Source organism: Taeniopygia guttata, chromosome 4A (genome assembly GCF_048771995.1).
Source record: "Taeniopygia guttata chromosome 4A, bTaeGut7.mat, whole genome shotgun sequence".
Lineage (NCBI taxonomy): Eukaryota > Metazoa > Chordata > Aves > Passeriformes > Estrildidae > Taeniopygia > Taeniopygia guttata.
The window spans coordinates 6,780,258-6,806,577 of record NC_133029.1 but is presented as its reverse complement, the minus strand read 5'-3'; the positions used below and the strand labels follow the sequence as shown (position 1 = coordinate 6,806,577).

Below are 26,320 nucleotides of genomic sequence, written 5' to 3'. Positions count from 1 at the left end.
CTGGCAAAGCTCCTGAGTGCACGAGAATCACTTGAGAAGCAGCTCTGCAGAGGGAACCAAACAGAAGAGATGGGAGAAAACTATTCACCATGCACTGCTGCCTCTGCTGGGAGCACAGGGCAGGCATTTCTCAAGCTGATATTTTCATTTATCATCTCCTGGTGATTAATCAACACGAGAGACATCGTCAGGAGGCAGCCCAGAAGGGACCAGCCCAGAGCATTCACCTATGGAAATAAAGTGCTGCCAACAGTTACCAGCCCAGGGCTGCCACACCAGGGGCACCCCACTGGCACAGAGAGCTGGGATGTAAAATCACAGAGCTGTGGATCAGCTCCACACAGTGGGAGCAGCCTGACAGCTTCAGAGGAGGCACAGGGGGCACTCTGGATATAACTCCAGGGAGATGCAGCACTCCCACTCCCCTGCAAGGCTCGACAGCACAACACAAGCTCTGGAGCTGCTGGAGCAGAGGTGATGTGGTGCACAGTGCAGGGTCACAGGGCAGAGCCACACTGGACCTTTGCAGCCCAGGAAGCCCCAGGTAAGAGCTGTGGGGCTGCACATGCTGACAAATGTACGATGAGGAGAGCACACAGCTCTGAGATGGGATTTACAGCAGAACCAATGGAAGTTATATTGAATATATAAATTGTTCCCACTCCAAAGGAGGCCACAATGTATTCAGGTGGAATTCCTGGAGTGCTTTTTTCCTGCACATTGGCTCTATAGTAAAACTTGATTTATGCCTCATTAAATTATTTTAATGTTTAATATTATATGCAAAAACTCTGAGAAGAGACATAAGAGAGGACTATTTCTGCTGGGCTCATGCAGAAGCTGTCTCCAGTCGCATGGTAATGAGGCATTCCAAAGGTATCAGAAGTGTTAGACTGCTCCTCAGACACCATTTTGTGGGTAAAATAGCAAATGGGTGACCCAGTGTCAGCTTTTATACCAAATAATTCAATAAATTGTAGGAACAGAGAGTTCCTTTCCCTCACCAACAGATCAGGTGTCGTTGCTGGAGCTAGTGGGTTTGGAGCAGCCCCAGCAAGCACCAAGTCCTGACAAGGGTGGAGACCCTGGAACAAAGGAATGTGAAGAGTCTCCATCCCAGGCAGGGTGGCTCTGGGGCTGCCAGCGCCCTACTGAGGTGCTCAGCCTCACTGTGCAGCAGGACAGGCACCACCTCTGCTGGTTGACATTTCCTCCAAAGCATCTTCTTCCTCCCCCTCCCTCCCTCTCAGGCTTCTTCTCTCTCATTAAGGAAAGGTCACTGCACTCCACGGCAAGGAGAAAAAATTGCAAACCAAAGGAATTTCTGTTTTTACAGCCATTTTCTCCAAGTACCCACCAGGCCCCTGAGCTTTTTGTGAGCCTCATCCTGCAGAGAGAAGTGCCTGATGTTCCCCAGGTGCACATTCTGCTCACGATGGGGCACAGCACTGTTCTGCCCCTCTGCTGCACACACCTCCTGCTCCCAGAGGCTCTCTTGCCCTACTGGGGCTTTTCCTGCCCCAGGTCTCCCATCACAGATGGGATGTCTGTGCTGAGCATGGCTGTGTCCCAGAATCCTTCTCTGCCTGGGAGGTGAGGGTTCCACAAGGTGTGCAGGGCTGTCCCTTGCCATCAGCAGCTCCCTCGTCCTTTGTCCCTGCTCCAGCCTGTCCTCCTGCCAGACCACAACCTTGCACTATTTTTTGTCAGCTGCATTCATGGCCTGACCCTTCCAGAGGTGATGGCAGCAGCATCTGCCCAAGAAGCCATCCAAGTACTGCTGGATGGTCGGGCTCAGAGCTCAGCACACCTTGGGTGTTCAGATCAGCATCCTCACTTGCATCTGTGAGGATATTAATAGATCTCAGAGGGCTTGGCTATTAAGATTGCATCCTTCTTGCACAAGCCAAATATTAATGAAAGAACCCAGCAAGATTTGACACTGGTGCATTTGAAGGCATTTCCCCAAGAATAACTAATGATGCTGCTGGACGCTCAGGCAGCTTTCAGTGCTCTGTGGAGGAGGACAGTTCATCGACAGAAGGGAAGTTTTGTTTTAAAAGGAGCCTCACTAAACATTCACATTTGTCTCATTTCCAATCAGTTAGAATAATGAACCACCTTACACAGAGAGATTTATTTTGTTTTTAAATGCTAAATCATTCCTGCATACAATGCATAAATGCCAGACCTCTCAAGCAGTTCTTCGGGGATTTGGTTTATATTATTACCATTAAACACGAAGCAGAAATTGAGAGGCAGCTGTGATGCAGAGGTATGTTCTTCTGACTCCTCCTGTCCTTTAAATAAGACTGCAAAACCCACCTGAATTATGGGTGTCTCACATAAAACTTCTCTCCAAATACAGAAATCACTGTGTGAGCATGTCACAGGAACAGGATAGAAAGGGAGAACAAGTTACTGTGCTCCATCTACTGCTCCATATTGTGACTGGTTCAGAGGTTTTCCATAAACTCAGGGATTAGTGCAGTTAGGTCAAAACAACTTCTCATTAATGAAGAAGGAACAAAGCTATTGACAAATGACTCCAGAGAGCTTGGCCAGCAATGGAAAAAGCAAATAGAAACAAGCCCAAGCTTGTTATTTTTAGTGGTTTGGGGTTGTTTAAATCAGTCTCTTGGTACTGGAGGTGTGGGGGACCTGACTGGGCAGGACTTGGAGCTGACTGCCCAACGCAGGACCCAGAGCCATGAAACACAGGTGAGAAAAGCAGGGACTAAGTCCCTGCCTGGGGGGCATCTCCACAGGAACTCAAGTGCAAGCGGCATTTTAGGACATCATTTTAACCTCAGCCTAAGGGCAAAAATTCAAAACTAAAAGTGACCACAATGTATTATTCAATAGTCTGTTTTAGAAGAGAGTGAATAATTTAAACAATACATGCTTGAGCTGCCTCCCCTTGCCCCCCTTTCTCTTCCTGCACCTTTTCTCTGAGGCTAGCAGTAAATGTCCTGCTGGTTTTGGCAGCATGGAGAAAGCAGCATTTAGGTCTTACCCACGGCCTTTAGGGATTTTTCACCATTAGTGACCTGGGAAAGAGTAAGAGGGAAGATCTTATGGAAAAAGAGGTCTGGCTCTATTAGAAACTGCTCTCACAAATGAGAATTGCTGTCAGTCAGCAGTATTTAGTACTCACAAAGTCAGTGTGGGTGGTTTTGGTTTCGCTTCCCCTGGAAAGCAAGACTGATTCAGCAAGAAAGTATATTCAGTTTAAGAGTAAAATACCTCATTTTTGTGTGATACAAAGCACTGAGCCAATACAAGCACACTCTGTCAGTCCAAGCACCTTGCGAATGCATAAAAGGTTCACTCTGTTCTGCAGAGTTTCTGCCAGACCAGGCATTGCCAAGGGAGCAGAGACCTGTCCTCACTCCCAGGACAGGAATCCTGCCACAGAGAGCTCCAACACCCTGCACGTGGGCCAGCAGCATGGTCCCTTTGGGACCCCTACCCACTAAATGACAACTCCAAACTGCAAAGCAGTGCCATTAAAAGCAGCCCTGCCTGCAAACCCCTGGCTGAATCCAGCCAGGAGTCTAAGAAGATAAAAACTTGAGTGTAAAAGGAGTCACTGATAGTCTTGTGCCAGCCTCTTAAGCATCGACAGGAGGGAAGACCAAGCAGAGGTGAACTTTGAAGTGTTGGGATTTAGAGTGTGGAAGCTCCACTCAGATGCCTCCAGACCAGACAAACTTGAGAGCTCCTTCACTGCCTGGCTCCCACAGCTCTCCATTTCCAGCAGGGGGTAATGGTTTCACTCTGCTTTGCTGGGACAGCGAGGAGATAAATCCATAAGTACCCTGAAGAGGATCAGCAATGACCACACAGAGGTCACCCTCACACCTTCCTCGGTGACAGCCCAAAGGGACAGGGCCAGAGATGTCCCTGTGTCTTCTGGGGATTAACATCAACTAAATACCCTGGAGAAACTGCATCCTTTGGCAGCTCATGAGGATCATGAAGATGATCAGGCTCCTACCTTGGAAAAAGGCCTTGACAAAGCAGCTGATTCCCACAGGCTGTGCTCAGGCTGCAACTGCAACACCAGAAATCTCCACGGTTCTGAGAAGATGAAGATGCCATCCTAATTTCCAAATGGATTTCCACATTTATTAGATATTCCTGATAGAAATGTACGAGTAAGACAGATCCAATTAGCTCATCTAATGGTCTTGCATGATGAGATTGGCCTAACTATCTGAGCACAGGATTTTGCACAAATGAAAGAGCATTCCCATAAAATAGAAAATTTAATTTAGCAATTTGGAAAGAAAATTGACAATCTTTTGAGAAAACTAATAGCTTTTTACTATGTAATATAAGCTTACCTATCTAGTGTGGAGAAAACATGTCAAGCATTAAAGGAACAACCCTACACTAAATGTAACAATAATAAAACCTCCTCAAATTATTTCTTATTACCCTTCTTTGTTCATTCTCAGACTCTTCAGAAACAGGGACTCTCTGAGCTCCTGACTGATAATCTCAACAGTCCCTCAGAGAGCTGAAAATGGCACACTCCCTGCCAGCTTCCACCCAAAAAACAAAGGGATATTTTCTGTTTTGTCACCTAAAAGGTGGCCCTGAGGCCCAGATCATGGCTGGTGTGAGCTGCCCAAGCTGCAATTTCATGGTGCTGTTGGGTGAGACCAGGCAGTCTGTCTCTTTTCTAGAAATATTTGCAATCACCTGAGGTCTTTGTTTGAGGAGACATTAATCCATAATCTATCGGATCAGAAGTACAGGTGGATTATCTGCCCTCCTGTCACCACAGTTTCAAACTGCCTCCTGTTGCACCTGCCCCTCACTCAGTTGTGTTGGTCTAGAGGCATCTGGGTTCAATCTGAAAATGCTACAGGATGGAGGTCCTGGGGGTTGCCTGCCTTCCTTTCTTCCTTCAACCCTCCAAAACACAACCCTCCTTCCTCTGCTACCCATGTCCTGCAAACCAGTGCCTCCAGGCACATCTCTGCTGCCCCTCTGCCCCCAGAGTGGCACAGGACACACAGAGCTGATAGCCCTGGCAGAAAATGCACACTGACAGCAGCTAAAGCTGTCAAGCATGGCATTAACATCACCCATCTCAGGTTCCCCTAAATCCCCACCTTTGCCACCGCTGGGGCCACCTGAAGCCACCCAGTGCAGCTCCTCTGTCAGGGCTCAGTGCCAGGAGCTGGGCAGGTCGGGGCTGTATGAAAGAAACCTCCCCATCCCTGCTGCCTCCCCCAGACCCCTCAGTGGCACTGACCCCTGAACCAGGCAGCAGGGCAGGATGCTCAGAAACAACATTCCACAGCTCAGCAAAGAGGAGTTTGCCTCTGGTGAGATGCTTTGAGGCACTCAGCAGAGCACGTGGCGCCCGTATCAGCTCGGTGGTGCACAGAGATATTTCCCTGACCCCTCAAATGAAGGCAAAGTGCTTCAATAGCTGCCAAGGGCACAGAAAGTGGCTTCAGAGGCATAACTAGAGATTTCTCATAAGCAGTGAGAAGTGCAAAATTAAAAGCTGTGCCGGTGTTTCTGGACTGGATTTTGGATTATGAATTGTTACAGATTAATCATGTATCTGTCGTGTTCGGAGCATTCACATCCACCTTCAGCTCATTCTTGAATGCTGCTTCTGTTTTCCGGGTTGCAACAACAACAGAAATCCAAAAGTTGGTCCCACAACGTGCAAAATTACCCATTTCTTCAAAGAAACCTCCCCCTCCAGCTGCCCTGCTTCTCTAGGTTATAATGTGTGGAAAGGGAATTAATTAACCCAGGCAGCTCTCTGCTACACACGTGAACTCACTGCCCATGTAAAACCTGCTTGGAAACACTGGCTTAGCAGGCAGGCAGGCTCTAAGTACAGCTGCAGATGAAATCCCTGAACATTCCAGTGGTAGTTCTGAGCAGGAATAACTTGACATTTAATTCTGGGATAATAGTGAAATGTCAACATCTGTTGTGGAAATACAGTATAATGATTAAATTGACACCACTTGCATCTTTTAAGGATGTGATGGTGTCTAAACCACACCGGGATCCACTTGCACAAAGCCGTGTTGAGCTTTTATGGTATAAGTTAAACAGAGCAACTGTCCAGACTGGAACAGAAAAGGACCAGGCCCTCTTCTGGGCAGATGCATTCCAAGGATGGAGAGAATCCTCCACTCCAGCCTGACAGCAGATCTTTGATTGCTCCAGTCCCTAAATGCATCACCCACAGTCCTTAGAGAGAGTTTGTGACTACCATGGAGACCTCAGACCTTCCCTTGTGACTTGCAGGAGCCACTCTGGGATACAGCAGAACACACCAAGGCTGCCTCAGTATTTAATTACAAATCTAAAGGGTTTTACAAAGGTCTATTCAAGGATTTCACCTTTTGCTTCCTCTGATTATGGACGTCCAAGCCTCCAAACTGTCATGATCGTGGTTTGATTGTTTTCCAAGTGAATCTCCCCGTGTCACAAGGGTGTGATGGTGGAGACAGTGTGAGACCCCAGAGAAGCTGAGGGAGCTAGAAAGGAAGAGCCTTCCAAGGCTCAGCACACAGATGGGGCTCCCAGCAGGAGCTCTGCCACTCGCAGCTCCTCCACACCGCACAACCGCCGCAGGCAGCGAGCGCAGCCGCCAGAAACAGCCTGGAAAAAAGCAAATAACAGTGCATTTGGGGCAAGACACCCAAACCCCTCTGCATCAGTCAGTCCCAGCCAGGAGCAGAGCTGGGCAGCTCACCCTGCTCGCAGGATTGTGGCTCACTGTGCCCCCACAGCCCTGAGAGGCGCCAGCCTGGGCAGGAGCTCATCTGAGCTACAGGGCATTGCAAGAATTCCTCAAATCACTTCTGCCCATCGTGGCTAAAACAGAATCACAGGACAAGCTGAAGCACCACACATTTGGCACTGAGTCAGCTTCTGAGCTGCGTTCTAGGAATTGGTCTGAACACAGACCAAATCCCAAAGCACTCAAGGACATCAGTGCCATAGATTTTTTGATCTGAAGGGAAGTTACTGTATTTAACCATTGTGGGGTGATGTTAAAGAATGTCACTAAAGCCACTCAGCAATGGGGCAGCATGTTAGCAATCCTGGCCTATTTGGAAAGCAATAAATACAAAAAGTGGCCTTGTTTTCCCTCCCAATGGTCATGCATCTACAGATTAAAAAAAAAAAAAAAAAAGCCTAGGTCAGGTGGTTTGTCTCCTTGGACATTTTAAACCATTCTGGAGCAGCTTCTTGTTTTCCCAGGGTCAGATCCAGAGAAGTGCTGAGTCTTAAATTTTAATTGTGAGTATTTTAAGGGTGAACTGAATGCAGGAGAGCATTGCATGCAGCACAGCAGATCCTGGTTCCTGGCATCAGGCTGAGCATCCTGAGCCCACAGTCAGGCTGCTGCCAGAGCCACAGAGAAAAACCCAGAAAGGTCACCAGTGACTCCAAACTGGGAAAATGAAATGCAGGTTTGTTCCCATACCCAAGTTCTAGGTTGTGCAGGGAGCTGGGGTGGGAAATCCAGCTTGTCACCTGTTAGTTACCGGCCAAGGGAAAGGGGAAGTGGCTGTGAGCAGGGACAGTCTGTGCCAGAGGGGCTCAAACACCCTGTGCAGCACCTGGCAGTGCTCCAGCTCCTGCAAACCACGGCAGAGCTGCTCAGCAGCACACCCAGAAGTTGTGCTCTGCTAAAATAGAGGTTAGTCCTGTGCTGGAAACGGGGCAATGGAGCTGGGCTCAGCAACAGCACTTTGAGCTTTTAATGCCAACCCAAATCCTGGCCCAGCTGAAGTCGGTGGGAATTTTCTCATTGATATTCAGCCCCTGGATTTTGCAGAGGGCTGGATTTCCCTGCAGAGCAGCTGGAAAGCTTTCCTTCACATTTACCAACATCACACAGATCTGCAAAGAGATTTGCTCTGGATTTCCTTGGATTTGAGCTTGGCACCAGGTCAGAGACCCTGACACAGAGGCATAAAAGAACTGCAGGAGTTCAGCCCACAGGGCCAGTACGAAGAAATAGTGGAAATGTTGCTGTTATCCCATAAACTCTGGGACCAGTACGATACCAGCTGCAAGCCAGGGACTAATGTCCACCAGTCCTGGGTTTTGTTCATCCAAGTAGCTCACTCCTGTGCCTGCTGTTACATGATTACATATTTAGCAGAAGAGTCTATTCACCATGAAAATAGTTCTTCAATTTAGTGCTCCATGTTTTCTGGGTGGTGGGGTGGACAGGACTTGGGGACAGAGGGAACCTTCTCTGAAAAGCTGTTTTAACCTGTTCTACATTAGCAGCCAGAAAAGGTGAACAATTTCCTCAGCCAGCTCCAGCCCTGCCAGCAGACACTGGCAGCAAACCAACCACACCATCACACACCACTGGGCAGGTCCTGGTCCTGCTGGGACCACCAAGGAACACACTGGGAGGTGACCCAAAATGGAGTCCAGGCTTTATCTCATCAGCTGATAACACCCACAGAGCACTGACTTTTCTTCCCCCCTCATTATAAGCAGATTAACAACGCTCGTGGAAGGGGTGGTTTTCCAAATTCAGTCCTTAAACACCATCGTGACCTGTTTGCTGTTTACTCCTGTAAATCCACAAGAGAATGATGGCAGAGGAGAGCCACCACTTCCAAAGATAAAGAACATTTCTGGGGCCAAGGGGCCACATCCAACAATTGCCCACCCAACCACCTCCCTCCCCTGTTGTTTTGATGCTTTTGAATTGCTGTTGGATGCTGCTTTGCACTTCAGCTCATCACAGAACAGTGAGAAAAAACAACAGAGGAAACCACCTCTTCCCATCCTGGAAAAAGCCCAACAGTTCAGCACCAATTATTTATGTCCCTCTAGAAGAAAAAAAAAAATCAAATTTTAAAAAATGCAGAAAGAGAGAATAAATTTGTCACTGGTCAGGGCAAGGGACCAGCACTTCCTCTGGCTCTGGCAGCCCCAAGCCCAGGATTTACTTGCCTTACATCAGCAGTCACAGTGGCATGGCTGTGGAAGAGTGAGGATGAGCAAGAGCAGGGGTTGCCAGAAGTGCAGGTCGTGTTTTCCTGTCCCATCCTCCACCCAGGACACATTTCTCCCACAGAGCTGCAACAGCTCCATCAGATTGAAGACACTAATAAAAACTTTAAATGGATCCAAGGTGTCCTCCCAAATGCTTCACACAGGAGGACATGAAAAATTATTTGAGAGAGCAACAAGCCAGAAGCATTCCTAGGAGGAGTTGACTGGAACAATCTACATTGATTTAAATCCACTGGTGCCTGCAGCTCTGCAGGCACAGCCCTAAGGGCAGGCAGGGGTTGGGCAGAACTCAGGTTTTGAACAGCAGGAGGGCACAAACTCACAGTGAAAGATGGCCAGGGCTCCAAACACCAACACTGGACACTTCTCCCAGCAGCCACCTCTGGGGTCTTGGGGGTTTTCTTTCTGTTGTTCTTCTGTGGGGTTTTGGATTTTATATTTCCCAAGTGAAGCTTTGACAACCCTGGAAAAAGCAGCAGAGCAGAAGTGAGCAGGGCAGAGCCACACTGAGAGGGTTTCCCATCACATCTCCCAACCCTATCATTCCCAAGATAACTGAGAGATTTATTGGGGTTTATTGCAGTCACTGGGATGGGTCTGACTCCCAGAGATTGATAATATCCAGGAGGCTTTTGCTTTTGCCCAGCAGCAATCCCATCCCTTGACTGAGGGATTTCTGCTCATCCCTGGCTGATGTGTCACCTCGTGTGACATGTTAACAGACAGCTGCTCTGCCAACAAGACTGTGAGCTCCAGGGGTCCCTCAGACACAGAAACTGCAGCCGCTGCTGCCAGTGAGAGCAAAGCATTTCGTTAGTGCAGCTGAGGAGGCTTTGGAGAGGAGCATCCTTGGAGCCACTCCTAGGGCTGCCCCTGTCCCACTCATGCCCAGGGCACCAACCCCAAAGCTTTCAGCATCCTCCTTTGATACCCCAAGTGTCCTTGCCTTGCTTTAAACTCCACAGGTCATAAACCCACGAGTATTATTTGCTACACTGACAAATCTATATTGTTTTATTCCTCAAGTCATAAGTTCCCACTGGGCACTTGCTGCTACATTTTCATTTAAAAAAAAATCAAGGAGAGGGATAAGCTCAAGTCAGAGGCAGCATTAACAACTATCCAACAAACTCTGAACATTTTTTAAACCACTGGAAGCTGTGTTAACTTGCACAGTAGTCAGCAGGCAGAAGCTGTGAAGTCAGGTGAGACCATGGTGGTAAATCCCCACTGAGCTGGATGACAGCACCGTGGTGCTGCTGAGAGCATCCCTGCACTCAGGGGATGTGGGTACCAGGGCAAGAAAACGCCACAAACCTGCAGCTGCTGGAGCAGCAGCACGATGGGAAAAGACATTTATTATGCAGAGCTAATAATGCCATTAGAGTAAGTGGAGTTTGCCCAGAAGAGTAACAAAGCAGTGAGAGGGTTACAGGAGACGCTGGAGGATTTCCCTGGGCTGGGGGATGATGGTGCTCGGGTGGACTCTGCACATCCAGGCCCTGGGCATGTTCATCCTTGTTCAACACATCCCCCTTGGCTTTTGGGGGACAAAACCTGGAGGGGGCTGCAGCAGTTCAGCCCTCCCGAGCCCGAGGGAGCCTGGAGCTGGGGAATTTATCCACTGAGCTGAAGATTTCTTGCTGTATTTTCTTTAGAAACAGCCTGCCCTCATGTGGTGAATGAAAAACCAGGAGGTTGAAGATTTTGGACTAAAACTGTCCAGCAATGTGTCAGGGAAGTGGCCAGGAGCCAGGCAGGGAGAAAATCCCTCCCAGCTAAAGCTAAGTCACACACAGCTTTTCCTCAGCACTTTTTGTGCCTATTGCCTTTCCCACCTGCACAGCACCCACTTCTGCTGGCCTGGTGATTCCCAAATAGCCACAGGCAGGAACGTGCCCTGACAGAGCCCCTGTGTGCCAGCACAGCCCAGGGCTGCAGCCCCCACTGAGCTGGTCCCACGGCACGGGCATGAGGGGCTCCACAAAGCCAGGGCAACCCTCCATGGAGGCAGAGCACTGGGGCTACAGAGCTGAAATGAGGAAAAGCCCCATTTGCTGTCAGTTTGGGCAGAACAGTAAGTAGATTTTCTTGAACAGCTCCAATGACCCTTTCCATGAGGGTGCAGCCTCGGCTCAGACAGGCAATTGCACTCACATCACATAAGGTGGTTTTCTGGGCAGCCCCTTGGAGCAGGCACAGATTATCATGACAGGGAATAAAAGCTTTACCCAGAATCAACATTAACCAGAATAATAAAACCAAGCTGACTAAGGGCCAAGAAAGCTGCATTTTCCCCATCCAATCCCCTGTTTTTTATATTAGTGATATGCACAGATCTTCCAAACCAGCGCTGAAAAACCACCCGTGATGCAAGACCAGGCTCACCAAGAAGCAGCTGGGACAGTAACTCAGGGGCAGCGGGTGATGCTGTGGGCCAGGAGCCAAGACTGCCCAGTAGCCAGCCCCAGTGAGAGCTCTAGTATGGGGCAGCAGCTCATGGCTCAGACAGGATATGCAAGCAGGACACAGTGACTCCTCTTTGGGGCTTGCAGGATCCCAAAACCCAGTGAGAAGACAAGAGAATGTACCTCAAGAGCCAGCACATCCACAGTGCAGCCCCAGCCTCGGATGGGACACAGGAACAGCAGAGCTGGTTCTCACTGCCAGTCGCTTCTGAACAGCATGGGAAAAGCAGAACAGAATCCCATCGTGGGAAGGAAGTTGAAGTGAAGCAAATCCTGCCCAACACAGATGCAGTTTCTAACCCCAGGAGCAGGAGAGTCCCTGAGGTCTTGTGCCATCACTCCAAGACATGCTGGGGGACAGCTGATACCCACAACAAGCTGATGTAGAGCCACAGGGACGCATCTTCCCACTTCTTCCAAACTTCTTCATTTAAGGCTCCTGTTTTCAAAACTCCTTGACTGCAGTCCCAGCAACAACGACCTGTCCTGTCCCCATCTCACTTGTGCAGCTTCAAGGCCTCCCCAAAGGCACTGACTTATGAGAGCCGATAGAAAATAAGGAGCATTGCAAGGAAAGGCATCAGTCTGGATGGTGGTCATGGATTTTTTTACAGTTTAGACAAGCAGCAGCTGCAGCTTCACCTCAACATCTGCATATTCCACGAGTTGCTCACAGCAGCGGGTCCGACAGGCAGAGCTTTCTGAGGCACCTCGGGCAGAGCAGCTGCACAGGGAGGTCTGAGCCCACAGAGCAGGGCTCTGACACAGATCCACACCCGAGAAGTTCTGAGAGCTGCTAATCCCAGAATTCTGCCAGCAACCTCCCAGCAGCTGGAGCGCCAGCACTGCAACACAAACTGCCCGAGAGAGAAACTATGAAAGGCAGCACTGCAGCCCTGCCCGCAGCGAGCAGAGGCTCTAATTCCATTTTATCTGCTTGTCAGCACCTCCTAAAACAAGCCAGGCCCGTGTTTTAGTTGGAGAGTGAGGCGTAACTGGGTAAAAGAGATTTTTGGTACATAAAAATAATTCTGAGCAGGCCTGTTTACGACAGGGCTGCCTTGGGAATGGCCCATCAGCAGAGCCAAGGCAATGCAGCCATCAGGGTTAACACCAGGGTATTTTGCTATATTTACTGTGCTAATAGAATTGCACAGGACGGAGCAATGAATGGCAAGCAATGCTCCTTCCATCCCCACTGCTCACACGTGGGATTGGTGCTGGAAGAGCCACACTCTGCTGATACAGCCCTAATTCTGTTAGTTTTAAATTTTTCTTCAGAGCTAACCACTGCTTTTACTGCAGATGAAGCACTTACCATGAAGCCTCCCCAAAACAGAGGGTAAGCAGCCATCTCATTCTTCTTTCTCACCTCATGATAAAGAGGACTTTTTGATTTTTAGCCAATCAAGCTCTGTCATATGCTACTCCTGGCTATAGGAGTATAATCTTTTGGCTGTAGGGTCAATTTACAAGGTTTTCATCACCATCATCATCACAATTTTGTTTCAGTAGAAATTGGTCCTTTGAGGAAAGAAGTATTTGGAGGTTTGCATAAACTCAGAACAAAAGCAAAGATTAAATTATTTTCTCATCTTTTTACATCCTTTTTACTCCATATCAATGTAAATCCGCATTTTTCACCAGTGAAACCAGTAAACTTCTGTTGGTACAAAGGACTCTTTTTAGTAAGGAAATAAGAAGAGGAAAATTAAAAAGAAAGTGAGAAGCCATGTGAGAGGCCAGTTCTGCAGCCTCTCTGAGGGAAGAGCAATGTCTGGAGTGGATGGGCAGGGCAAACTTCCCATCTCCTGGGACGGTGCTTCCCCATCAGTCCCCAGTTCCTCCCACATCCCAGCTGGAAAGCTGCAAACTCAGCTACAGGCAGCACCAGTTTGCAGCTGAAGGTCCATCACCACCTCCAGCAGCCAAACCAACCTCAGCACAGGAATCCAGGGTGGGATTTCCAAGCCACTTGCAGGGATTTGAGCGCCCATCTCGGAGCACTAGAAATTAATACAAGTGGGTGTTCTGGGAGCAGGTGCTACTTCAAAAACTGCTGTTTATTAAAGCACCTGCAGCATTGCTTGGTATGGGAAGGGACAAGGGAATGTACACAGAGGAGTGGTCTGGCCTTGGAGGAAGAAAGGGGGCTGTGGGCTCAGGGCAGGAAGATCTTCATTTTCTTTTCATTGCTGCAATGAAGCTCTGGGCAGGCAGGTTGACCAAGAGTGGCCTTTGAAGTCCCAAGAGATTTGTTCTTTGAAGCTTTCAATCTGTCCTGCCAGCCATTTGCTGTTGGTGTAGGGTACCTACCCAGGAAACAACTCGGGTGCTTCCTCCAGCAGAGAACAGCACAAGGATGGTACTTAGTACCAAAGAAACCATTTCCATTAAAAAAAAAACAAACTAAAAAAACAGTTTTAAAAAATATCACTTCCGCTCTGTATCACCAGAATAACAAAATGGTAATTTCCAATTTCCTCTTCTATATTATTTTATATATATATATATATGAGCATGTGTAAAAAAGTATTGATGGTTTCCCCCTTTGATTCAGTAGAGCAATTCTCTACATTTTATAAAATCCTTTGGCGAATGAAATTTAACCTTCACAAAGCAACACTTCTAGGGGGAAAGGTAATTAGCCACATAACTGGTGACTTATGACCTGGCTTCAGCACACCAACTGCAGAAGTACAGCAACTTAAATCCCTAGGTAGATGTAAAAAGGCAAAAAGAATGAGGAATGTTATTGTGGTGCATTATCACAGGGATTTGATACAAAAGCCAGAAGGAGACAAGGGCAGGTGCAGCACATAATCACTTTCTCAGCCAGCAGGTCCTGGTCAAGAGCTGGTTTGGATCTGAACACTTGGTCCAGTGACCAATATAAGCAAATTAGAAATACTTCTCTCTGTCAGCTATGATTTAAACCTAATTACATGTGGGGAAAAAAAACAAAAACAAACAAAAAACATCTTCAGTTTTTTTTTTGGACATGACTGTGATTACTTTGGAAAAAGTAACTTGGAAGCAACCAAAGATGCTGGGCAGTGAGTACACAGACTCTGTGAAAAACTCACCAGTTAGAAATGCTTACCTGCCTGTATTGCACTGATTTAGACATGAAAGTGCTATTTAAAAATCACTCTGAACACCATCAACAGCAGAATACAGAAGATACTTTTTTTAAAACAAGATAATTCAGAAGTATTAATAATTATCTTAACAAGCTCCTCTTAAGAGAAAAACAAAGCACACACTGGGTGCTCTGCAGGATAACCACTGATTACAGCTGGGAATAACCACAAACAGATTAAACAACAAAGTGTTGTGTGACAGGAAGGAGACTGAAATAATACGAAATATTCCCACTCCACAAAAATAGCCCAGGCACTGTGATGTCCTCTGGAGTTTCCAGAACAAGAGCTGTCTCTTTCCACAATCAGTGTGCTTGTACCTATTTATGCACTTGCAGTAAAGAATTCCCAGCGCTGACTCCTTTCTGATGCCCCATTCCCAGGAACAGCCACTGCAGTAGCTCCTGGAACAGCCCCAGCCCCTCAGCATCAATGTCCAACAACTCCTCATGGGTTAAAAAACCTCCTTGTTTAAAAAGCAGTACAGCCTTCCCCGCACCAGCACAGCAACAGCAGCACTGTTTTCACTGATTCCATCCTTTTCCTCCTCTGGGAGCACTGAACACCCACCCCTGCCCCCCCAAGGCTTCCCATGAGAGAAGGGGCTGCACAGAGCAGCCCAAACCAGAGGGGAACCCCTGGCTACAGCTTTGCCAAAGGCAGGGTCAGGGCAAGCTGAAAGGTCCATCAGAAAAGCCCAAGATCCTGTGGATTCCCTCCTTGCAGGGACTGGAGATAAAACTCCACAGCTCCAAAAACCCAGTGGATACCCCCCTGCACAGCTCTGCACATCCCATCTCTGCATCCTCCCTCAGAGTTCAGATATCCAGAGTACCCAAACTCACCGTTCTCAGGCCTGTTTGCTTTGGAGTAGAACTTGTTTGTGGTGTTTTCTGAACTTTTTCTGTCCTGCTGGTCCTCCACCTGATCATACAGAGCACCCAAAGCCTCAGAATCAAGGACATCTCCTGAGAAAGCTCCCAAAGCAATGCTCTGGGCTGAAGACAAGGCAATTCTGCTCAGTGCTGCTAGTATAAAAATGAGTCATTTGCTGCTTCAAAACAGCAGCTTTGGCATTTTTAAACCTTTGGAAAACTAAGTTTTGACACAGAGACTGGGGCAGTGTAAGACAGGCTGGAGGCTGGGCACAGCTGTGAGCAAGGCTGGGAGACCTCCTCAGAAAGGGGCTCTGCAATGTGTGAAAGCCAAGAGTTTATTATCCTCAGCAAGAGGAAAGGACAGAGGAGCTCACAGATAAAACAGCTGCCTCGATGGGAGATGCAGTGATGAGTTCTTCGTTCAGAACCAGCAGACTCTGCTGCCACATGGAGCCTCTTTTCACACCATTTCACTCCTCGTCAGCCTTAGAGATTTGCTCAGGTGATAATAGGAGCATTTTTTATTTCCAAATCCTGCAATTCCAATACCCTGTGGGTTAACCCCTCCTCACCATTCCACCACCAGCCCTGGAGAGGCACCACCTGCCCTGCTGTGCTCTCAAGTACCAGAGCCTGACAATAAAATCAACTTACTACCGAGCATAAACACACACAGGGCACCACTTTGCAGAAGCTGCTCCCAGGGAGCAGATCTCACTTCCCCCCATGCCTGAGCTGGTTTACAACTGCAGGAACATTCAGCTGGCTTCCATATTTCAGCCCTTTGAGCAGAGTCAGTGCAATCCACGCAAGCCACCCAAACTGCACACCGCAGTTTGTCACCCAGAACAGATTGTGTAGATACTCACCAGCAGAGCACAGCACCCACGCTGCTGATGGAGAGCTTTCACTCACGGGAGCACACATCAACCCCCTCATCACTGCTGGAGCTATGGGAGACCTGCCAACAGCTCAGCCCGCCTGGGGTGGCTCCAGGTGCCCTTCTCGGGCTCTGGCCCACACACAGCCCTGCCCAGTGACACATCCCGGGGTGACCACACCAGCCCCCCGCACCAAACACTGCCTGTGCTGAACGCTGGTGGCACAGAGTTCCCTCCAGCACCCACCCCACCAATACATGCCTGCATCGCCCCAAAACCCCCAGTAAGACCCCATGGAAGAGCTGGGTGCAGCTCCAGTATTAGCAATACAAAGCCAGGCTTGGAGCATCTCCCTAGAGTGCACTAACACTGTAGCAAACTTGAGCCTCATTGCTGGCACAGACACATCCCCATACCTTCCACCCAGCTGGGCCATGGGACACTGCAGTAAATCACAATTAGCATCCACTCCAACCCATTGTTCCTCACTGTCACTAAGTGGTGCAGCCAGAAGGGCTCTACACTCAGGGAACATCTTTTCCTCTTGTTTGCACAGGGATTTGAAGCCCAGATTACAGCTGTCCAGGCACAAGGAAGATTACAACTCAGCCTCAGATTAAATTCTGAGGTAGAAAATCACCCAGAGCCACCAGCTGCAGGGATACCCTCATAGATAAGAGTTTCAACAAAAAAAAATATTGCTGTGCTTGGCACGTTGCCCTCTCTGCTGCTCACAACCAGCCCCAGACCACATCTGGGCATGGGATGCTGGGGACAGGCTTCCATCAGGGACCCACAGTGGCATCTGCCCAGCTGGCCACAGTAAGCCAGACCAGCAATGAGATTCTTCTGGATCTCACAGTATTTTAGCTGGGGAAAAAAGGGTGTTGAAAACTTGCTGGTGTTGCCCACCCACTTCACAGACCACGTCTGCTTGTGCCGAGGCGACTGCAGGAACCCCACACAGCGGTGCTGGGGCACATCCATAAGTTTAGCCACACAATGCACCACTGTGTAACCATAGTTTTAGGGGGGCAGGCTAGAAAAAAACACCCAGAAACTCAAGAATCCAAGCAACCCTCTCAAGAGGTTGCCCATAGTAGATAAACCACTCAAAAAAGGCTGAAGTTAACCCAATATTTAGCACAGGACAGCAATGCAGCAGCAATCTCAACACCATGTCCATCAAGCCTTGCACACCCCCAGTTCAGCTCCCTCCCTTTCCAAAGCACCCAGGTCCCACCACCCAGCACAGAGACTCTCCCAGCTCTTACATTCAGCTTCTACAGCAGCCTCAGATCCAGCCCCACTTCTGGCCACACCATTCTGCCAGTCACAAACCACGGGGTCCCCACTCCCAGGGCAGCAATTCCAGATGGGAGTGGAGCTGCATCCTAACTTAAAGGCTGAGAGAGTCAGAGCTAATAAAAAAAAAGGAGCATGACCATGGCTTAAGGGCAAGTACTGAGTGGTCATCCTTCTGGCCCTTCCTAGCAAAGATTCTCCTTGAATTAGCAGCAGCAAGATGCATCTTCTGGTGGAAAAGGTTGTTGAAGGCTGTAATCCACAATCAGCAAAAAAAACCTCCTTTATTTCGTACTTGTTTACTGCAACCACATTTAGTGAAATCCACTGAACACAAGTTTTATTTTAATATGTTTTTATTGGCAAGTTCATAGCCATTGACATATTACAGGAACCCCCAAAATGTGCTTCCCTGGACCACCACAAGTGTCCATGGGGTTTCCTTTTTAGGTCGTGTTTTGGGCTTTTTTGGTCTTTTTAAATGGTTGACAAACCTCAGTATCGAAGTTTTCTTTCTTCGTGAGCCTTGAAGCTGTGGAGCCAGCAGCAAGGACAGTCCTGCGAGCAGCGATCACTGACACAAAGCCACACTGTCAGCGATGAAGGTCTTGCGGTTTACAGATGGATACCGTGCAATTTTTCTCCTACTAAACTAATCAAAATTGCATCGTGATCCACCCGACAACAGCAAAACAAGAGCTTTACCAAACTGGCAAATTTGGGGCAGTTCAGCCTGATGACAAGTCCTCCTTTCCTCCACAGGCCGGGACAAGTGCAATACTCTACATACAGCTACAAGTAATGCAACAAATCCCCACCCATGGAGAAATCAGCGCAAGGCATCTTCAAATCTTCCATTTGAAAGATTAAAAAAAATGGGGGGGGGGGGGGGCAGGGGAGAAGGAAAACAAAAAAGCTTGAAAACCCATTATTCACCACAGATTCACCACCACCACAGTCAGTTTTGCATGGATTTGCACAGCAATTTTAGTAAGCTGGGATGCAAACCTGCAAAACTGACTGTAATCAGCACCAACTTCTCCAGCAACTGGCACTGGCTAGGATGCACTTTATCTAGCAGTACTGTAAGTGCCCACATTACAGTAGGTCCATTTCCAAGCTACCTGCACTATGAGCACTTTGATACTGCTAGGACAAAACTACTTCCCGAGCATTTGCCTTCAATGGAAAAGAAATCCCTTTAACTAAAAATGGTAATTGCCGAGCCAAAGCCAGATGGACACAGTTCCTTTGGATGTGCAGGCAGCAGCTTGTGCCAGAAGGAGCATTTAGGGCAGTAGATTCTACGCTACATCACTAACTGCACTAGATGCACCTTAACACAAGGACCTTTTGCAGCGTGGTCTAAGGCAGCACAACAATCCTGGTTTCGTCCGTGCCCTGCCACCACCACGGAATCGCCACAGTAATGCCAGAAGTGCTTAAACTGCAGTAGATCCTGAACTCTACCTGCACTGTAAGCACTTTTGCACAACTCGAGGCCCATCATCAGACACAAATTCTTCAATTTCAAGGTCTTGTTTCAGCGCAGCTAAAGCATCACAGAAGTATCTTGACTGAAGAACAGGAGCCAACAATACCTGCCAAGAGAGAAGACCAATATTAATGTTGCATAACACATATATGGATTTGCTTCTCAATTTAGAAGCGATTTTTCCTATTAAAGCATAGAGAAGAAATAGGTCCATAGAGAAGAAATAGGTCCAAGAGTTTTCAGAAGGCAGTTGAAATGTGGGCACACAAAACGAGGAAAGGTTTGCAGCTGGTTTTCCCTTGAATTAAGGTAAAAATGGCTTCTTCCAGATTTTAGTGGCAGTTAAAAAGCATAGTAATAGGGATCAAAACATCCCGGTTTCCTGCTCTCATGTGTTACTACAGCACGAGAGACATTTTAGATGACCTTCCTCCTGGAGCTTTACCGAGGGTCTTGTATCACCAACCACTAAACATTTTCCACCCCAGCAGTGTAAGTAAAGTTCTGACAATGATCCGCACCCTCCGCATCGAATAATGGAGTATCTGTACCTCAGATGATGCGTGAGCTGCGGTGCGGCACAAAAGCGTCGGACGCACCGCACAGGAGGGGAGGGAGGAAAATGTCCTATTAACAAATTTCCATTTCCCTCCGGAGCCGCGCTGTCAGAACGCGGCCTTACAAACCTGCGGGGGTGGGAAGGCTCCGGTCGGGGATGCCCCGGGGCAGCGGAGCCACCCCCCGAGGGGCTCTCCCCGAAGCAGCGGAGCCGCTCCGGGTGCCGGTGGCTGTGCCCGGGAGGGCCCCCACCGCCGCGGGGCATTATCTGCCCCCGGGCCGCCGTTATGTCCCAGCACTGACCATCTGCTCGTGGGGGCGGGCACCGGGATCACTCGGCCCCGCTCGCCACGTGCACGGCGCCCCCACGCCCGGTGCCACCGGAGCATCCCCGGGGGTCCGGCCCGGCGCTGGCAGCGGCACTTGCAGAGCGGGAGCGGCGGCCCCGTCCCGGGAGGGCTCTCGGGGCGCCCCGCCACGTGCTGCCCGCCCCGTCCGGGGCCGCGCGCGGCCGCCGCGGCGGAACAAAGCACGGTGGGAAATGCAGTCCTCCATTCAAAGCCCCAAAAACGCGCCAAGCCGCCCGCCCGCCCCCCCTCCGCACCCGCCGCCGCCAGGGACCCCGGCCCGCCCCGCGGCCCCGGGGCGGCGGGGAGCGGCCGGCGCAGCGCTAAGTTGCACCGAGAGCGGCTCCGCACGGCCGCGGGCGGCCCCTTTGTCCCGGCCCGACGGGGCAGCGCGGCCGCCTCCCGCCGCCGCGTCCGCGCCGCTCCGGCTTCCCCGCGGCCCCCGCCCCGCCCGGTGCCGCCGTCCCGGCCCGGTGCCGCTCCTGCCTGCGCGGGGCCGCCGCGGGGGCGCGCGCGGGGACCGGCGGAGCCCCGACGGCGGCGGCGGCTCCGCCGAGCGCGTGGTGCGGCGCGCGCCCGACCGCCCCCTCCGCCCGCGCGCGCGCGCCGCCGGCCCGCCCCCCCCTCCGCACTACAACCCCCAGCGCGCCCCGCGCTCGCCGCGCATGCGCACCGCCGACACCGCCCCCCCCCCCCCCGCCGCCGCCGCCATGTGCTCGCCGCGCGCGCGCCCCCTCCCCCCCCCCCCGCCCCACGCGCACCGGCCACGCGGGGGCGGCGCGAAACACCCACTCACCCCCCCCCAAACACACAGACACACACCCCCCCCTCACCGCCCGGGGGGAACACGCGGGGCCCCCCAAAAAACAGCCCCGACCCCTCCATCCCCGGCCCCCCCATTCCCCGCACCGCCCCGAGTTTCGGCCTCTCCCGCCACCGCCGCCTCCCCGGTCCATTGTTGGTGCCGCGGGAGCCGAGGACGGGGCGGGCGTGGGGGGCCCCGCGGTGCGGGGGAGCCGCGGGCCGAGCCCTGCGCGCTCCTACAGGTGGGTGGCGGCCGCCCGCGCCCCGCAGAGCGCCGCCGCCCCCGCGCCCCCCGCACCGAGCCCCGCGTCGAGGGTGCCCGTCCCGGTGCGCGTCCCCCGCCCCGGGCAGCCCGGCACTGATTGCGGCGGGGCTCGGGAAGGGTGCGGGGCAGAGAGAAAGAGAGAGGGGAAAAATAGAGAAAAGCGATAAAATGAATAAAATAATAGAAGAGGTGCAAAGCGGGGAGTGCCCTTGGGCTCGCGCCGGTTTTGGGAAGGCGAAACAAAAAAAGGAGCGCGAAGGAGAGAGCAGGGAAAGGGGAAGATAAACACGGTACCTTAGAGCCGAGCTGAGCCCTGGAATAAAAAGGGTTTTACGAAAGTGGCGCGAAGACAATATCATGTGATCGGGCCAGGGCGGCTCCTCCCGCCCGGCCAGCCAAAAACGGGGAGAGGGATCGGGGGGAAGCGAGCACATCCGCTCCCCGCGCCATTAGCATAATTAATTGTGTCCTGCAGCTGCGGCCGCCGCTGCCCGGCCAATGGCAGCCTTCGCCCCCGGCCGCCCCTTCCTCCCGCGGGGGGATGGCGATGGAGGAGACCCCGGGCAGGGCCGGGACGGGGCGGGCCGGCCGCGGGGTTCGGCGGGGATGGGGAGTGAGGGATCGGGAGTGAGGGGATACCGAGGGGATTTTGGGGCGCGGGGGTCGCGCCCGTCCCTCGTGGAACGCGAGCCGCGGCGGCCGCCACGGCCACGCGTGGCCGCAGCCGCTCAGGGCCACCAGCGCAGTGATGGGAGGAAACTTGTGCCGTTTTGGGGTGAAAAGCCCCGAAATGACGTGGCGGGTCCCGTCCCGGCCGAGCTGGGCTCTCGCCGTGCGCCCGCCATGGCCTCCCAGCCGCGGAGCGCCCAGAGGTGCATCCCGAGGGGTCCCGCTGCCCCCGGAGCCCCCCGGGCGCCCCCCGAGCGCTCTCCCCGCGCCCGGCCTGTGCTGCGGACCCCGGCGCGGGGGGCTCGTCCTGCCCTGCCGGGCGGCCCTCGCAGGAATGCTAAAAATGTGCTAATTGTGCCCTGCCAGCGGCCACGGTTCCTCAGGGATTAGGAATAATCATCTTTGTAAAAAGAGTAAATAACCTCAAATCGATTGATAACGAACAGTTTTGCCCCACTTCCCCGGGCGGCTCTGCTCGGTTCGGAGAAAAAGCCCCAAAAGTGCCTCAGAGCTCACCCCGATCACCGGGATCTGAAGTCAGAACAAAATGTCCCCATGGAAACCGGGCAGTATCTATCGGGACTGCGTTCGCACACAACGAGAAAAGCGCTTTTGTGTCGTCGTCCCCCCCCCCAGCCTGTATTTATTACTGTTTAATTTCTTTATTAGGAGCCCACGGCCCCATCCCGCAGGTCGGAGGGCGAGGCCGGCGAGGTGCCGCTCGTGTGAGGCCTCAGACAAAGCGGCCGAGCCCGGGCGCGGCCGGAGCAGGCGGGGGCTCGGCACACCGGCCCCGGGCTCCTGCTGCATTTTCACAAACTGCGATTTGCTTCTTCTTCATCACTGCAAATCCTCAGCCGGCTTGCTCTCTGCAAACTTTGGTGCTGCAGTGCCCCGGATTGATACGGGATTTACTGGTTCGGAGCTGCAGGGAGATCACGTGTAATGGAGGACGCAGTCAAATTCGAAATTTGAATTTTCTCCGGATTAGGCAAAGTGCCTTTATGAGGTCCCGACCCACAAATGCTAAAGGAGAGAAAAATGCTCAGCACTGAAGTCAGCGATTTAGCTTGGGTGTGTGAATTTGTTATCAACACCCCTGCAGATGCAGAATAGTCAATTGACACAACAATGGAAAATGCAAAAGTGTCCCAGTAACTCATATGTGCACAACAGAGAAAACTTTCCCAAAGAAAAGACACTTCATGTCTAGCTCTGCAAAACAAAACTTTTTTAAACTGGCAGCAAATAAGCATGACACAGTACTAGAAAACTTTATATAAAAATGTTTTATACGCTGTGTGTTGATTTTTAATTCTTTAATATAAACATTTGTATCATAAGCATATTCAAATCTTATATATGAATAAAGTTACACATAAGGGCAGGAGTTTTTACTCAATTCACGCTGCAAATTGATTATCTCTTTTTGTCAGTTCAGAAATAAATTAGTCTTTCAACAAAGAGAGCCTGAAAATGGTGAAATAAGTCTACATGACGTGTAGCACAGATAAGATTAAATGGTATTTTTACATCCTCCTGCTGACCTTTGACTTGTGTTTTTGTGTATCTTGGAAGGGAGTCCTGGGGTCTGCAAATACATCAGTTGCTAAAAAAAGTAATGGTCAAAGAAAAAAAGTTCCAAAACTTTTCTTAATATTTTAAAGGGTATTGTGCAGTGAAAGCAGTTCTCTGCCATGTCAGCTGGGCAGAGAGTTTTGATGGCCTTTTCAAGCACACGGTGATTTATAAGTTGCAAGGTGGTGCTTGTAAAACACGTTACTGTGGGAAGGTTTTGGAGGACTGTTAGCAAAACTAAGCGAGGTGCAATCCATATACAGAGACAGGAAAAAAAACTTTTAAAAATTACTGAAAATCGCTTTGAGAGTTTATTCTGAAAATCTATACCTCACCTTTACAACAAATATACTGAAATTTTGATTTTTTTTTTTCCTGTAATGGAACCACATGTATGCATACGTGCTGAGAAGATATTTCTGTTTCCTTCACTGCACTTTTCTTCTCAGTGCTACAGATAATTCTGTTCTCTCTCTTCTTGGTTACTGATTCATTCATACTCTAACAACTATGATCAAGGCTTGCTTTGGACTCTCTGCTCTACTTCTATTCCCTACCAAAATCAGAATTTTTGTCTGAACTTTTTCATACTGGAGAAGGCACAATGAATTGTGCTGAACTATCCAAATGCATAAAAGAAATCAGAAACAACTAAGAGGGATGAATCTTCATGAAACAACAAATTTATTTTCAAAACAAACTATCCAAAGATCAGTTCCTGTATGGAAAGATTTCTGACAGATTAATAAAATCTAACTTATTTTTCAAAATTTTGGGAATAGTTGAAAGCCTGCAGGTCTTCTAAACTTGCAGAGCACCAGCATGAAATCAGTGTCCAAACCCCTCTTTTCTAGCCAGGTCTGGAGCCTTTCAGACACCATGCTTTTGGAAGAAAATGTGTGGAGAGATCAGGTCATCTTAAAAAGAAACAAAAAACCCAAAGGAATATTTAAGAGAAGATACTTTAATCATTAGCTACAAAGTTATTCTCCTGATAAGAAGGAGGCTGCAAACTTTTTCTATGAATCCTCACACAGTCACAACTCTGATAAATCTTTGCAGCAGTGGAGTTCTTTAGTGGTCTGTCTTAATTTGTCTTCTGTACACTTTTGTGGGTTTTTGTGTAACTGTGGATTACCTGTCATGTGCTGCTGAACTGTCTTTATTTTAAAGCATTCAGCTGAAAAATATGTAGAATGAAAATTTTCCTCTTGTGAGGACAGAATAAAAAGGGATACTTTGAGAATTTCCTCAATGTCAGTGAAAAAATTAATTCAATATTAGTTTTCTGAGTTGTTTCTATGTACTCGCACTTGTCATGAAAAATGACTGATAATAGACATTTTATATAAAAAGATTTCACACTTTTGTCATGGTATTCGTAAGACATTTGAAACTGACATTCACCTTTTAATTTCTATCTGATTCATTTATAAAATTACTTAATAGGGGAAAATGGAGTACAAATAAGCTGTGTTACCTTGCATTTTAGCTAAGTGAAATATGCTAATAAAAACACAAAGCCCTCTCCTAAATAAGACAAATTTACATATAAAATAAGAAACAAGGGTACAGTAATGACAAATACTTAATGTCTAATTTTAATTTTTTTTTTTTTACTGTATTGATTGCTGTAATAAATAATGTAACATTTACTCTCTCTGACATGCTGTAAAGGACTACTGCATACTAATGTCTCAAACCTGTCCTTATAGGAGGTGTTTGACAATTTATCATAAACATGTTTATTATAACAAAATTTAAAGGTATAGAATGAACTCTGCCTCATTTATCCTCACAATTTGGTAGCTAAGTATATTAAAGTCTGCATTTAGCTTTCTAATCTTTTTCATTTATTATGTTTCTGTTTTATTTTGTAGCAGGCGAAATTACATTTCTGTAAAGCTCTTTTATGCAATTTCTCTTGGGTTTGATTCTGTGAGTTGCCTCCACCTTCATAACATCATGGGAAGTTAAAGGAACTCATCCTTTCACTCAGTTCTTCATCTATTTCCTTCCCATTTTAGGTGGGTTAGATCCTGAAAACTTGTTATAAGTCATTAAATTGAAAGGCAGCTAGCTACTTGCATAACTAAATGAGCTTTTTTTGTGGTACAGGATAGGGCCACGTGTAATGCTGAAATTAGAAATGTTTTCCACATGAACTTGCTGAGGAACAGGTTTATATTTTTTTTTTTATGTCAAAATAAATTCTTGGAAGGCAGGGTTGAATGCTGGCCATCTATTTTCTGGTTCAGATTCTCTGGATATTCTGTCTTGTTAAACACCTTTTCAGACACCCCAGGCATCCTCCTGCCCTTTTGATAGATCATGGATTTTACCTGCCCACACCACTGCATTAAAGTCTCTGTGGTTTAAGATTTGCCTTTCTCATCAGAAGGTTTTTGTTGTGTAACAACTTCCTTGCTTCATCTCACTCCAGATAGGTGAATTCCTCTCATGCACAGGTTTCCAATTTTGCCAAATATTGCTGGTATTTTGATGAGTTTTCTAATTTGTGTATGTAACACAGCATTTTAATTCATGCATATGTCCCTGAATATTATTTCTGAAGTACAGTTTATATTTTGTAACAGCGCACAACTTACCCTATTGTAAAATTGCTTAATAGATTTTATTTCTCCACAGCTGGCAATCACAATATGTTGTGAATTCTCTAGATTTTGTGTAAATCTTAATATTTGGGTGAGCCCCATAATCCAAATATGTGCTTAAGCCCTTAAAACTGTGTAAATAACTTAAATGATGAGTATGTAAGTTTGCAAACCATGAAAGCTTGTCTTGAGGAGGGGTGTTCTTTCCATTAAAACAAGCTACAAAGGCAGGCTGCTCCATGAATATGATCCTACACATTTTATACACACGGTGG

At 49.0% G+C, this 26,320-nt stretch overlaps 6 non-coding genes across 6 annotated transcripts; all 6 read right to left on the bottom strand.

Annotated features, from left to right (window-relative positions):
- Positions 1-18,319: 18,319 nt before the first annotated feature.
- On the bottom strand, positions 18,320-18,408 carry MIR363 (microRNA mir-363). Its single transcript, NR_048999.1, has one exon. It is a non-coding gene; the product is annotated as a microRNA mir-363 (primary transcript).
- A 54-nt stretch (positions 18,409-18,462) lies between these two features.
- MIR92-2 (microRNA mir-92-2) lies at positions 18,463-18,554 on the bottom strand. Its single transcript, NR_049109.1, is given in 1 exon segment — positions 18,463-18,554. It is a non-coding gene; the product is annotated as a microRNA mir-92-2 (primary transcript).
- A 108-nt stretch (positions 18,555-18,662) lies between these two features.
- Positions 18,663-18,735, bottom strand: MIR19B-2 (microRNA mir-19b-2). The gene has a single exon (NR_049029.1). It is a non-coding gene; the product is annotated as a microRNA mir-19b-2 (primary transcript).
- A 59-nt stretch (positions 18,736-18,794) lies between these two features.
- Positions 18,795-18,867, bottom strand: MIR20B (microRNA mir-20b). The gene has a single exon (NR_049127.1). It is a non-coding gene; the product is annotated as a microRNA mir-20b (primary transcript).
- A 155-nt stretch (positions 18,868-19,022) lies between these two features.
- Positions 19,023-19,154, bottom strand: MIR18B (microRNA mir-18b). Its single transcript, NR_049145.1, is given in 1 exon segment — positions 19,023-19,154. It is a non-coding gene; the product is annotated as a microRNA mir-18b (primary transcript).
- Positions 19,141-19,211, bottom strand: MIR106 (microRNA mir-106). Its single transcript, NR_049126.1, is given in 1 exon segment — positions 19,141-19,211. It is a non-coding gene; the product is annotated as a microRNA mir-106 (primary transcript).
- Between the last annotated feature and the right edge of the window lie 7,109 nt (positions 19,212-26,320).